The sequence below is a fragment of the Rhinolophus sinicus genome, linkage group LG05 (assembly GCF_036562045.2).
Source record: "Rhinolophus sinicus isolate RSC01 linkage group LG05, ASM3656204v1, whole genome shotgun sequence".
Taxonomy (NCBI): Eukaryota; Metazoa; Chordata; class Mammalia; order Chiroptera; family Rhinolophidae; genus Rhinolophus; species Rhinolophus sinicus.
The window spans coordinates 170046346-170059568 of record NC_133755.1 but is presented as its reverse complement, the minus strand read 5'-3'; the positions used below and the strand labels follow the sequence as shown (position 1 = coordinate 170059568).

The 13223-nt window shown below is 42.9% G+C and overlaps 1 long non-coding RNA gene across 1 annotated transcript; it reads right to left on the bottom strand.

Moving 5' to 3' along the window:
• Positions 1 to 640: 640 nt before the first annotated feature.
• Positions 641 to 12366, bottom strand: LOC141571721 (uncharacterized). Its single transcript, XR_012496796.1, has 3 exons — positions 12303 to 12366; positions 3355 to 8427; positions 641 to 3191 (listed from the first exon to the last, which is right to left on the bottom strand). It is a non-coding gene; the product is annotated as an uncharacterized LOC141571721 (long non-coding RNA).
• Positions 12367 to 13223: the final 857 nt, after the last annotated feature.

Here is a 13223-nt window from a genome sequence, read left to right as displayed (position 1 = left end):
GAGGAGATTTGCAGGGGCTTCTGGGAAGGAAAGCTCTTGTTCCCTTTGGAAGTGACAGGGTTGACATAATCTCAGGAGCAGCTGGCAGCCATCTTATGTACACATGTGAATGGGGTGGATATCAGGAAGGAGAGAATTGGGGCCAAGTCACATCACAGGAGCCCCGAATCCAGCCAGACATCTGGCCAAGTCTATAGTTGGGCTTTTTGGTTACATGAGTCAATAAATTATCTTTATTATCTCAGTCTGCTTGATTTGGATTTTCTCGTACTTGCAACACAATACTTGAACTTGATTATTTTTTTGCTTGGGAAAAGTGGCAGGCAAACAGCTAGCCCTAATATGACGTGATAGGTGCCATCCCCACAGAGGTAAAAACCAAGCAAAAGAAATGATTAGCTCTGACTCAGAGCAGAGAAGGAAGAGTCTCCTTGTACATGAAATACTCTCTGCAAGGCAATTAGAATGCGTTTGGCCCTTAGAGCTGTTTAGCTGCCATTTCATACTCAGATAAGGAAGCTCTGAGCCAGAAAGGGCGTTCCTTGCCTGAGTCTCAGAGATATATATCAAAGTTGGAACGAGAATAGTGGCCTCAATTTTTAAAATGATTTCCTGAATTTTAATCCAACAAGGCTTTTTCAAATTTTATTGTAAATTCAAAAAATGATGTTATTTTTAAATTATGATGATGATGACGTTCACTAGTTAAACCCTAAATCAAGGTTTTTCTTCATCTGGACTCATGTTTGTGTTAATTCACAGATGGGGTGGGGGTGGGGGGGCGCTGGAGACATTTTGTATAGCATGAAAGCGCCATCTTGGGAGCAAATCTCCGCGTTTCACAGAATTCCATCCTGCAGCAGGTGGTGTTGCTGTTAGACTCTTTTATGTTTGAAAAAGCAGGGGAGGCAGTCTCCGGTGATTTCAAGGCTCCATACACCAGGGTAGTGAGGATGGAGGTTCTCCGTCACGAGCCATAAACACAAGGCTGGTCTCAGTCCTGGAATTCAGCTTGGAAGAGGCAGCACATAGAGATCAGAAAGGAGTGAGCCTGAGACAGTGGGGGCATTCTCCCAAACCTCAGATGGCGAGAAAAGGGCACAGTAGGTCAGGGTTACCTGAAGAACCGATCAACCACCAATCCCCAGTAAGCATTCATTATGTCTGCCTGGAATATATGTTTTACAAGGAGAAGGAGTCAGAGGAGAAGGAGGAGGAAAGAAATCCTAGGAATAGTATTTTCCACATCACGGGAGACAGGATGAAATTCTGGAGGAAAAAGCATAGATGGACCCAAGTTTTTAAAAACCAAAAAAACATGCAAGTTAAGATTAAGGAAAATAAGCGAAGGGTAGCAGTACATACCACCCCAAAATATGACGGTAGGAGTTTAGGACATGTTACCCCAAAACATGCCACTTTGACATACTGATTAGTCTGATCCGTAGGCACTTGAAAAGCAGCAACGCAGGGAGAAGCTTTCTATGAACTCCCTGTGTCCCCCTAAAGACAGGTCTGCCAATAGGAACTCAGTTTTTATGAATCCCTGCCCGGGAGTTTCATAAACCAGAGAAGACCGACATCACAGGACAGGGGACAAGAAGCCCACACCACACCCAGCAAAAAAAGACTTTGTCAAACACTCTCATACCTCTCATCTGTTTTTCTAAGGGCCCATTCATCTTTCCTAAAAATCACTCTCCCCTAAGAAGCCTCTTTTCCCTGTTAAGATTGTATTTGAGTCTAAATTCTAAGCAACCTTGCGGAGTTACTCACTTTCCCTAGGTATCCCCCATGTGTTTGTGTTTTTCTTGCTAATCTGTCTTTTATCACAGGGGTCTCAGCCAAGAGCTCGGAAGGGTAGAGAGAAAATTATTTTTCTTCTGCTATATAAGAATGTGTGTGGACAGCATATTAGTCAGGGTTCTCCAGAGAAACAGATAAATATAACCAATCAGGTATATATAGAAGTATATAAGAGGAAATTTGTCATAGAAATTGGTCCACATGGTTATGGAGGCCGAGAAGTCCCACCATCTGCTGTCTGTGAGGTGAAGACCCAGGAAGGCCGGTGGTATAGTTCAACCTGAGTCTGAAGGCTCGAGAACCAGGAGCTCTGATGTCCAAGAGCAGAAGATGGTCCTTTCAGAGCTGGAGAAAAAAAGAGAGAATTTGTACTTCCTCTGCCTTTTTGCTCCATGTGGGCCCCTAAAGGATTGGATCGTGCCCATCCACATTGGTAACAGGGGATCTCTGCTCATCTACTGAATCACATGCTAATCTCGATCAGAAACACTTTCCCAGCGACAGCCAGAAATAAAATCTTACTAGCTATGTGAACATGTATCTTAGCCAAGTCAACACATAAAATTATTATCACAGACAGCCTGGAGGGAGTAGATTTAGGCTGAGACAAACACACACACCTAACTCTCCCTAATAGAGAGTTCACAACTGCTGGCTTCAATATTTTCTTTAAATAAGACAGTGCTTCTATCAACAAATGAAGAGTTATTAGAAGAAACCTGATGGTCCAAAGGCCCCTTATGGGCAATCAAGTAAGCGTGTTCACAAAGGCCCAGCAGCCCAGCCCTGCCTGCATCTCCCCTGAGTGGCCACCTTGAGGAGGGAGCGAACCAAACTGTCCCCACCCCCCACCATGGTCTTGGAATTAAATGTGCAAACCACAGAGTGGCAAGGACCTGAGCTGCTGGTAGATTCCAAACTGGATACTATGGATGATGTTTTCAGAGTGAGTCCCTTGTGACCTATAATTTCCTACAAAGAAATAAAACTATAACTTCATTCACAAATTCCAGGCAGAAAGAGCGAAGCCTTTGGAAGGAGTGTTATGTTTTCCAGTGTCCCACATCACTCTCCACGTGAAGATGATGCTAATGGTGATACGTGATACACATGCAACACGGAACACAGAGCGGGCTCCGCCTTTCCCACCAGCCCCAGCCTCACTGGGGCCAACACGACCACCTGAGAACCTTGTCTCTGGTTCCATTTCCTCAGGCTCTGGCTTCTGTGATGAAGAAAATTCAAACTCTGTCCAAGTGCCTTTTGATGGAAACTGGCTGCATAACTTTAAACATCGTCTCTTCAGTTAGTCACAGAATTCGGAGTTTTATGCCTCAAACTTCCAGCAGGTTCTGAATAAGGAATTAAACCCCTTCTGTGCTAAACTGTGTAAATAAGCAGATGGAAGGGAGATGCAAAAAAAAAAAAAAAAGATTTGTAAAACCATTTTAAAAAATCACTATTTTTCCCCCTCTCATCAATACAAAGCGAGCAAATCCTAGGGATGAGAGGTAAAGGCTTCAATTTTCTAAAAATGGTAAAATGTACCTTCATCCCTGTTATTCAGAAGGCAGATAAAATTGTTAAAAATTGTTGCATAGATGACAATATCTGCATGCATTCGTGGTGGTCACAACAGATTCTGATTCCATTGGTGTGGTGTGGGTCCAGGATTGCGTAGCTTTTACAAGCACTCCAGGAGATTCTCTGCAGACAGCACATGATCTATTCTTTGGGGGAAATTCACCCACAACAATCTCTGGGAGAAAATGTCAGCACGTAAGAGAGACCCACCTGGCTGAGGAAAAAATGGTGAGAAATAGCCTGACCCCTTGTCATCCTGGAGTGGATGGTTTATTAGTCACTAAGGCTAAGGGTTGGTAGAAGAAAAAAAAAAGATGACTAATTACATGAGATAATGCATTTGGGGGTTTTTAGCTGTTTTAGAGCAATAGTCCGCCCCCCTTCTTTTCACTATGAAGTATTAATGTTATTATTTGTTCAATGGAAGGGATAGTCTGATCAGCATGACATAACCAGTATATTCAAGTAACCTGAGAGAATTCGGGACAAGCTAAGAAGTTTGATTTTGGTTCTGAGGTTGTAAACTCCGGCTAAATGGTAGATAATATATAACCAAGCTTCCAGGGGTGAGAGCCCAGCAGGGCAAGGGTCATAATAAATTGCAGCTGACATTGTTTCAGAGCTGAGGAGACAATAGGAAGCGGTGGGGTCTGTAGCACAGCAGAACAGGATACACCCCAGCTAAGGGGGACTGCTGTTGCCAGACTCTGACCTGTAATTGCCATGCAAGAATGTGGGCCCAGGGTGGCCAGATTACCCAATTTTTCAAGTGTAGTAAAAAAAAAATCAGACATTTTTTAGTAAAAATCCCCTGTTCTGAAAATGTGGCTCTTTTTTGTAAAACACAACTGTCTGCCCCAAGGACGCATATCCATAGGCTGGAGTGGACTCTGGGCCACCAGTGTGATATCCCTGCTGTGGCCAGTCTCTGTAGCCATATCAGCAGTAAACGCACAAAGTCCCATTAGATTTTGGAAATATTGAAAAAAGGCAGGCCCAGGAATCACAGCTCTGAGACAGCGGTCAGAAAACTTCCTAAAAAGGCCAGATAACAAATGTTTTAGGCTTTGCAGGCCATCCTGTCTCTCTTACAACTGTTCTTCCTTTGCAGCCTGAATGCAGCTGTAGATAATTTGTAAAATAATGGGTGTGGCTTGTCCCAATGAAACTTTATTTACAAAGACAGGCTGCCAGCATATGGACTACAGTTTGCTCACCCTCTCTGTAGGATGTCTTATTCTGGAAATCTTTGACATTTATTTAATCAGTCTGGTTTATCCTATGCTAGAAAGGTAAATCTATTTTTAATTGTTTATGCTGAAATTCACAGTGGTAAGAATCTTCCAGAACTAGCCTGGCTCCTTCTGTGCCATGTTGTTGATATATATCACACAGGTGGTACGTTGAAGGGGAAAGCCGGCCCCCACAGGGCTCCCACTGACCTGCCACCACCAGCACCAGCTCCGAGAAGTGTTTATTAACACCCAGCAATGTTTGCTCCCTGGACCTAGGAAGCCTCACAGCTCCTGCTGTTTTTCTCCTTGACCCCAGGTCATGCTGCTGGAAACTGGGCTTAGCACCTTGCATCCTTGGGATAGTATTGGTCAACACCAATAAAGCAACATGCTAAATTTAGCACAGCCCTGCCTGTCGAATCAAACAGAACTGTCACCCAGAAAGTGTGGTCTGCCACACTTCCTAACTGCTTGATTCCTGCTGGTTTTCCCTATGCCAGAGGGACACTCACTCTCACTTGCAATAAACTTGTTGCGGCTGGCTTTGATCTTTGTCCCCAGAGCTGTGGACGCCACTGGTTTATGCCAGCCAATCCCCCCTGCCTAGGAGCAGACCCCAAAGATTTAACTCCCACAACTGCACACAGGAAGAGCATAATAAATTGTTGGGATGAAGGGGCAATAAACACTCACAGTCATCCTCTGGGAGAGCTGGGTAGGAGACTAAATCAGGACCACATATGTAAAGAGCATCTCAATAAAGTCTTCTAAGGGATATCAGCTTGAGAAGTGAATCATGGCCAGGATCTAGGGACAAATGCCAACATCTAAAGCCATTGTCACCCTGCAGATACACCCGAGGGGCCCATCAGCCTGGAGCTGCATATACTGACTTCTTTCCCGTCTTGTTAAACTATCCAGGGCCTTGACACATGAACAACACAGAAAAGCAAGTACTGCTGTAAACAACTCACTTTTTAAGTGCTTGGTTCTATGCAGCCTCTGTTCGCTCAGCTCGGCCTTCAGAAAGCAAGTCACTAATTCACATGATTCACTGTCGAGACTGATTTGACATGAACATGTCTTAATATGCTTCTGAAAACCTGACACTAATATGTTGGTGAGGTCTGTCAACTCAGTCTTACCAGGGCATAGCCAGGCATTCCTTCCATCCATGTGAAGCTTTCAAAGACCTGGGGAAGTAAAACCATGGGTTCTTCTTCTGGGTCCGTCTGGGTGAACTGGGGTTGCCCACAAGGAATGGCAGCATGTCTATGGGTTCTGTAACCTCAAAGGTTACAGGAAGGCTAGTTCTGGAAATCCAGGACAGCTGCACAAATTGCTGAATGCCCTGAGCTTAAGGTATTTTTGCACAAATGATTTATGCCTTCAGAAGGGTTTGTCAGTGTTAGCAGACTTCTACTGTATCCCCCGTCACAATGCAAGTAAGGCTTGGGGTGTCACAGCACAAGTGGAGGGAAATCCATTAGCAGCCTGAACAATCAATCCCTTTTCATCTCCTTGCCCTCAGGTCTGCTGATAAGAGCATGCTTTCAGTTATGGAGCAGCTGACAGTGGGTGAGCCCTGCACTTTCACTGACTGGTAATTGGGAAGGAAGCTCATTGTCTTCTAAAACCTTGCCTGAATCTCCCTAGTCATCTAATGGAAAGGGTGTAGGCCTATGGCCCTGGGGGCAGGAGAGAAGAGGTCCAGTAGCAGATTTGTCACTCAACTCAGTGGCCTCGAGGAGATCAGTTAACATTCTAGAACCTTGGTTTTTTGCTTATAAGATGGTATTGTTGGACGAGAATCATCTTTAAATTCCATACTAGGAAGAAGTCTGCTAACATTTTAGGACATGTTACTGTTACTCCAGAGCACACAGCTATATGTCTGGTACATAAAAGCGAGAATACACTGCAGGTCATAGGAAATGAAATGCAACAATTAATCCAGCTCTTTTGCCCATGAGCAGTTTCCACTACACTTTCTGGCGGTGACTTCCATGTGGTTCGGCCTCTATTAGCTGTGAGTTGTAGAGAAGCATGTCACTCTCAAGTTTGTATCACTGGTACTGAAAGTCTTTCATCCTGCTCAACACCCTCTCCAACAAATTGCCAAACCTCTTGCCCAGGTGTGTGCTCATGCTTCCAAATGAGACCTTTCTGTGCCCAGGAAGCCAGCAGCTCCGTAACAATGCTCTTCAGGACTGTCTAACGCAAATTCACCTCATCTCCCCTCTCAGAGAGCTGCCTGCATTGTCCCCTGCCCCTTTCCTGGACCAATGCACAAGCGACTTTCCTCTTTGCTTAGACCTACCATGCTGAGCCCCACACTGGCCTTTGACAAGAACTGCAGACAGACACTCGACTTAGAAGGCTTTCTTTCAATATCAAAGCCCTATTATTGTCACCGCTTGTCAAGAGTCATAGAAGGGAGCCATCTCACAATCAGAGCCTCGGCCCCAAGCAAGCCCAGGCCAACATCTCTGTATAACCTCATGAGAGACCCGGAGCCAGAACCCCCCAGCTAAACCACTCTTGGACTCCCAACCAAAACAAACTATGGGAGATAAGAAATATTTATGGTGTTAAGACATTTAGTTTTAGGATAATTTGTTACATGGCCAAAGACAACAGATACACTAGTTAAACATTTAAAGGTCTCGATCTTGGCTCTTGCCTGTTGCCTGAAAAGATCATTGATAATACTGATTCTTTCAGCAGGGTATGAAATACTTCTGCTAGGGAGATGGCCAGATATTCAGAGTGAGAGCCATAAAGGAGTTAGAGGTAGGGATGAGAAATAGTATAGAAGGCACTCTCTACCAATTATTACTTCCATTTCTGTAAGGCTACATCTCAGAGCTGCTGTCAAAGATTCTAGCAGAGCCCCTGACACATGCATTCTTGCTCTTAAGGTGCTGACCTCTGACATCACCTATTGAAAACTTCTGATTTAAGCATTTGCAGTTGTTAGGAAAACTTAAACTAAGACAGCGGGCCCAGGCCTTTACCATCCCGCCACGTATCACAGCCATTTCTTCTCAGCCTCCCTGCCTGCCTGCTGCCCAGTGAACAGATCAAAAGGTGCATTTAACAGAAAGAAGAAAAGCACAGTCATATTAACACATTGCCTTCTCACATGTCAGGGGGAAACACTCAGAAATTACTCTCCTTCAGGATCTCCATGAGAAAAAGAAAAGAAAAATATTTTTTTCACACAACAATAAAGTGAGTTGTTTTGCATGAGGACGGAAGGGGTCGAGAAAGATGACAGCAAAAGCAATATTTAGCATGAATGAAGACGTTTTTCCAAGGATGAGGGGTGACAGTCTGGATATGACAACTGACGGTCCTGTTTGATCACTGTTATCCCCTGTTCCCATTGGCCACTGGGCCCGGAACTCTGCTCCAAGAAGCACAGAAAGTGTTGTGCTGTCACTGGCATGCAAAAGACATTCCCCTGTAAACCGTGTTTTCCAGACCTTCTGAGGAACACCAAAGAGAGAGAGAGAGAGAGAGAGAGAGAGAGAGAGAGAGAAGGTTAATAATTGGCAACATGGAGTTAACTCATGTTAACCTCTCCCTCAGGGCCACGGAGACGGGAGGGCTGCCAGTACAAATTGCCTAACTTGGTGGTCTGCAGGGGGTCTCAGTGATCCATGTTATACAAATATGTCCTTACCGGTCCCCAAGAAATGTTTTAATAGAGCCTCAGACTTGCTTTCAAAGGTGACCAATACTCACACCAAAGGGGTCGAGAGTAAGAAAAGGTGAGACACAGTGAAGTCATGGAAACCTGAAAAGAAAAAAAAAAAAACATTTCCGAAATCAATCAGTTGACAAGTCTTTTACCCTGAGTTTTCTGTATCTATGTATGTATGTTCCTGTCTGTACTTGCTGGGCTATAGACAGCACAGACACTAAGACAGTCTGGTTTTAGGGAACGCCTGGCCACCCACGTACACTCCAGCAGCATATAAGCAGCACTCAGAGATTTAAAAAGTGATGGTCCCTCCTCAAGGGCTTTTATAATCCAGTGAGTTTTCTTTTACCCTCAAACCGAATCTCAGAACAGCACCACACAAGAGGCAGGTGAAGTTCATTTCCTATACAGGTTGGAAACCTGAGGCCCAGGGAGACAAAGTGACATCAGATAGTCAGGGGTAAATCTTGGACTGGAAGCCAATGCCTGATTCTCTAAAGCATCGCGATGGCCTGCAGTAGGACTAATCATACAATTACTAGATCAATTACTTGCTGTTTCTGCAGGCATTTGGGACCATGTCACCCCCTTTCTCCTAGTTCTGAGGTTTTTGTCATCACATTTTGCCCACAGTAGGAGTTGGTAAACCCGTAAGTGTAACCAAAAGCTTCAGTGACATGGAATTTAGCTCCTCGGGGCTTAGTTTCCCCATGAGGAATGATCCTTATGAGGCCCCAATAATTTCCGATGAAATCAAGTGAAAAGTCTAGGGAAGACAAGAAAAAGGAGAAGTCTTGTCAAGTTCTTGACGGGGTGCTTGAAAAACAGGAAGACTCCGCTGTTGCCAGGCAACTCTCTCTCTCTCTCTCTCTCTCAGCTTCAGATTGGGGCCCTGACTGAGAACGACTTCCTTTGTCCTCATATGTGCCTTCCTAGCTTCCAGAATGTCCTCTGGTGGCTGAGATCACCTTATGAGACCAGAGTCTCTATCCTGATTTGTGCCACCGTAGAAATATCTATTTCTGAGCTTCTTTCTTTCCCAGGAACCCAAAGTCCTTCTTTGTATGTCATGGATGTTATATAATCTATATGCAGACGGCATATATGAACACATTACACATGCAAATTGAGCCAGTTCCTTGGAAGTTCTCTGTTCCTTCCTTGCCAGCTGCCAGATTCGGCAGGCCAGCTGACACCCAGCCAGGCCATTTTATTCATCACGGCACAAAACCAGGGTTTGGCTCCTCTCTTCCTAAGAATCACAGAATACAAATGCTAGAAAGAGTGGAGGGTCCCTCAGTTCTCCCTTGACAACTCTGGCCCTTTCCTGGGGCTTTAATTAAGCATTTGGCCCAGCTATTGTAAACCTGTCTTCCTTGTGATGGAGTGCTTGTGGCTTTATTCTTTGGGGAGCACTGAAACAGTGTCTAAAGAACAGCTGGATGTATATGAGAAGGAGGACAGTCTCGGCCTCTGGGGAGAATGTCCATCCGGACCCAAGGTTTCTATGTAGCAGGAATGTGTGTGGCATGAGAAACACTTCCATTTCATAGACAATTTATGATGTAATCCAAGCATCTGCTTGGGATGTCAGCTCCCAAGTCTCTCTTTGCAGGTAGAGTGGGGGGCTTCCCTTTAGCATCCAAGAAAAATAACTTGAGCCCATCCACATTCTTTATGAAGGCGAGTGCCCCATGTCTCTCGGACGTCTCAGAGGGATTACATTCCTCTTGATGTTTCTCTGTTTCTCTCTCTCTCTCTCTCTCTCTCTCTCTCTCTCTCTCTCTCCCATCTTTCTTTTTCACTGAATTCTCATCCTCATGTAATATCACTTCACCTATGTTGTCCCTCTCCCTTCATTCCCCGAAGCATCCCCAACACAACATTACTGTTTGTAGAAGGCAGATTAGTGATAGTTGGGATAATGGAGGTAGAGTTACAGCACAGTTCAGATGACATGAAACTGAGCATTAGACACCATAGTCCTGCATTTTCCCAGCCACTCCCACCATAGAGACTTTCTCATGGGTGTTCCTTCCTTGTAGGACTCCTGCCTGCTGACATTCACTGGGATCTGTGGATGTCTGCGGGTCTTCAAATTCCTCCTAATTACATCCTCTCTCTCGGACTATGAGACTCTATCCCAGAAATCCTGCTACTTGTGATGCAGAAAATGTTGGTTCTTTTTCTAAGCCTCTTGCACCCAGCAAATAATGTGGTTTTCTTCTGGGTTAAAAATAATCTAATTCATTGCTCAATCTGAAAAAGAGATATACTTTCATTCCGAAAAGACTCTTTAAGAAAACCGTCAGTAAATAAATCACTTGCAAGGTGGCAAGGCCTTTGGACGGCTTTGCTTTCCAAAAGATGAATGGTATTCTTCCCCTAAAATGGGGGTTTATAACAATCATTGTATTTGTTTTTACTGCCTTTATTTCCAACTGCATTGTCATAATGCTAATGGAATAAAAAACTCCCAGGGTAGTAAGTGTCTCCATTTCCCTCATGAAGCAGGGGTTTCCTCATCTGCAAAATGAGGAAGCATGGACCAGATGATCTGTAGGATTTCCTCTAGCAAATACCGTTCTGTATCTTCTTTTTCCTGCAGACTTGGAGGCTGTGTGGAGGGGGATGGGCAGGAAGTAAACCCAGTGGGTTCTAACATAATTATCAGTGGTACATTGGAATGAGTCTAAAAGAACCAACTGGAGAGTTTGTTAACTAAAAACTACAGGTTCCCCAGGCTCACTCCTGAAGATTCTACCTTAGGAAATCAGGCATGAGGTCCAGTATCTATATTTTAAAAAATAAAACAAATACCTCCACAGGTGATTTTGATGAGCAACAAAGTTTAGAAACCATTGGATTTTTTACTAAAGTATAATTGGCAAACAATATATAATTTATTTCAGATGTACATCATTGTGATTTAAGATTTATATACATTATAAAATGACCACAAGTCTAGTACCCATCTGTCACCATACAAAGTTATTACAATGTTATTGACTATGTTCCCTATACTGTAGTTTACATCCCCATGACATTTGGGAACTAAAAATTTGTTCTTCTTAATCTCCTTCACCTATTTCACCCATTCCTCACCCCTCCCCCACTCTGGTAACCACCAGTTTATTTCCTGTATCTGTGAGTCTTTGTTTTGTTTGTTCTATTTTTGTGTTTTTTAGATTCCACACATAAGTAAAATCACATGGTATTTTCTTTCTCTGTCTGACTTATTTCATTTAGCATAATACCTTCTAGGTCCCTCCACATTGTCACAAATGACAAGATTTCATTTTTTATGGCTGAGTAATATTCCATTATATATGTCACATTTTCTTTATCCATTTGTCTTCTATTGGCCCCTTAAGTTGCTTCCATATCTAGATTATTGTAAACCACTGGATTTTTGTGATAATAAATAATAATAACCAAAGTGCAGGTTAAAACAATCAATTTGAATATAAAAGTGGAAAAATAATATTAATCTATTTCAATATATTTAGTAGATGTCTAGGGCACAAGACAACACAAGCTGGGTTTTTTTTCGTGTTTTTTTTTTTTAATGACATCAAACACCAAGAGGCTTTCCAAAGGGTTCATTAAATATTCATTAAAATATATGTGTCAGCAAGCCCAAAGGGCAGAGCCTCAGTACTTCCAAATATATAGCTTAGACTGGCAACCAGGGCTTAGCAACGTCTCTTTAATATTTATGAGTAACCTAACATATCTTTTTAGCTTTTGCCCCATACTAAGGCATTTTAGCATAATTAAGGATGGCCTTGCAAGTATAGTATTCCTTCTGGATTAAAAATAATCCAACCAATACTTTCCTGTTCTAAAAGAAAAAAAAAAAAACACAATACATGTTTTATTCCAATTTATATAATTATCAGAAAAATCTTTTCAATAAAACTATGACATTTGAAGCATAAAGCATGAAGTCATTTATCAGTATTTACCTTTACATTAAACAGAGTAAATATTCATAGTTTCTCTAGATCTCAGTTGTCCTGAAAATAATAGAAATTCTCATTAATGTGGGAAAGAGCTCATTAGAAAAAAAGAAACTGAAAACTGCTTTTGAAAAGACAAGTAAAACTTTTTGTTTCAAAATATATATATTTTTCTAGCGTTTGTATTAGCTGTCACTGCTACATAGCACATTATACCAAAATGTACTAACTTAAAACAATACACATTTACAATCTCACAGTTTCTATGAATTACAGGTCTGGGAGTGGCTCAGCTGGGTGGTTCTGGCTCAGGGTCTCATGAGGCTGCAGTCATCTGACTGGTGGGCTTACATGCCTGACAAATTAGTGCTGACCGCTGGCAGAAGCTCCTAATCCCTTGCATGGAACTCTCCATGAGACAGTTTGAGTGTCCTCACAATCTGGCATCTGCCTTCTTCCAGAATGAGTGATCCTAAAGAGAACAAGACAGAAGCAGCAAGGTCTTTTATGACCCAGCCTTGGAAGTCATTTCCATAATGTCCTATTGGTTGCACAGGTAAGCTTTATTCAGTACGAGGGGACTCATATGGGTGTGAATATCAGGAGGCAAGAGTCATGGGGGGAAAGGGGGTGTCATGGAGACTGGCTGTTACACTGCTTGAAACTATTATAAGATCAGACCTCAACAAACACTGTATTTCATTAGGTCTAAAATATCATTGACTATAAGAAACATCTATATTTTATGTAACAATAAGAAAGAAAAAGTTTGTCATATTGGGAGACTCTCTGAATAAAGCTGATCCACTGATGAATATACCTTCTGTGTAGGTCTAAATGAGAATAAATCCACTCCACAAGAAGTAACAGCAGAAGACGCAAGTTTCAACTTACCCTGGATGAAGGTGGGGAAAAAATTCCTGGGAG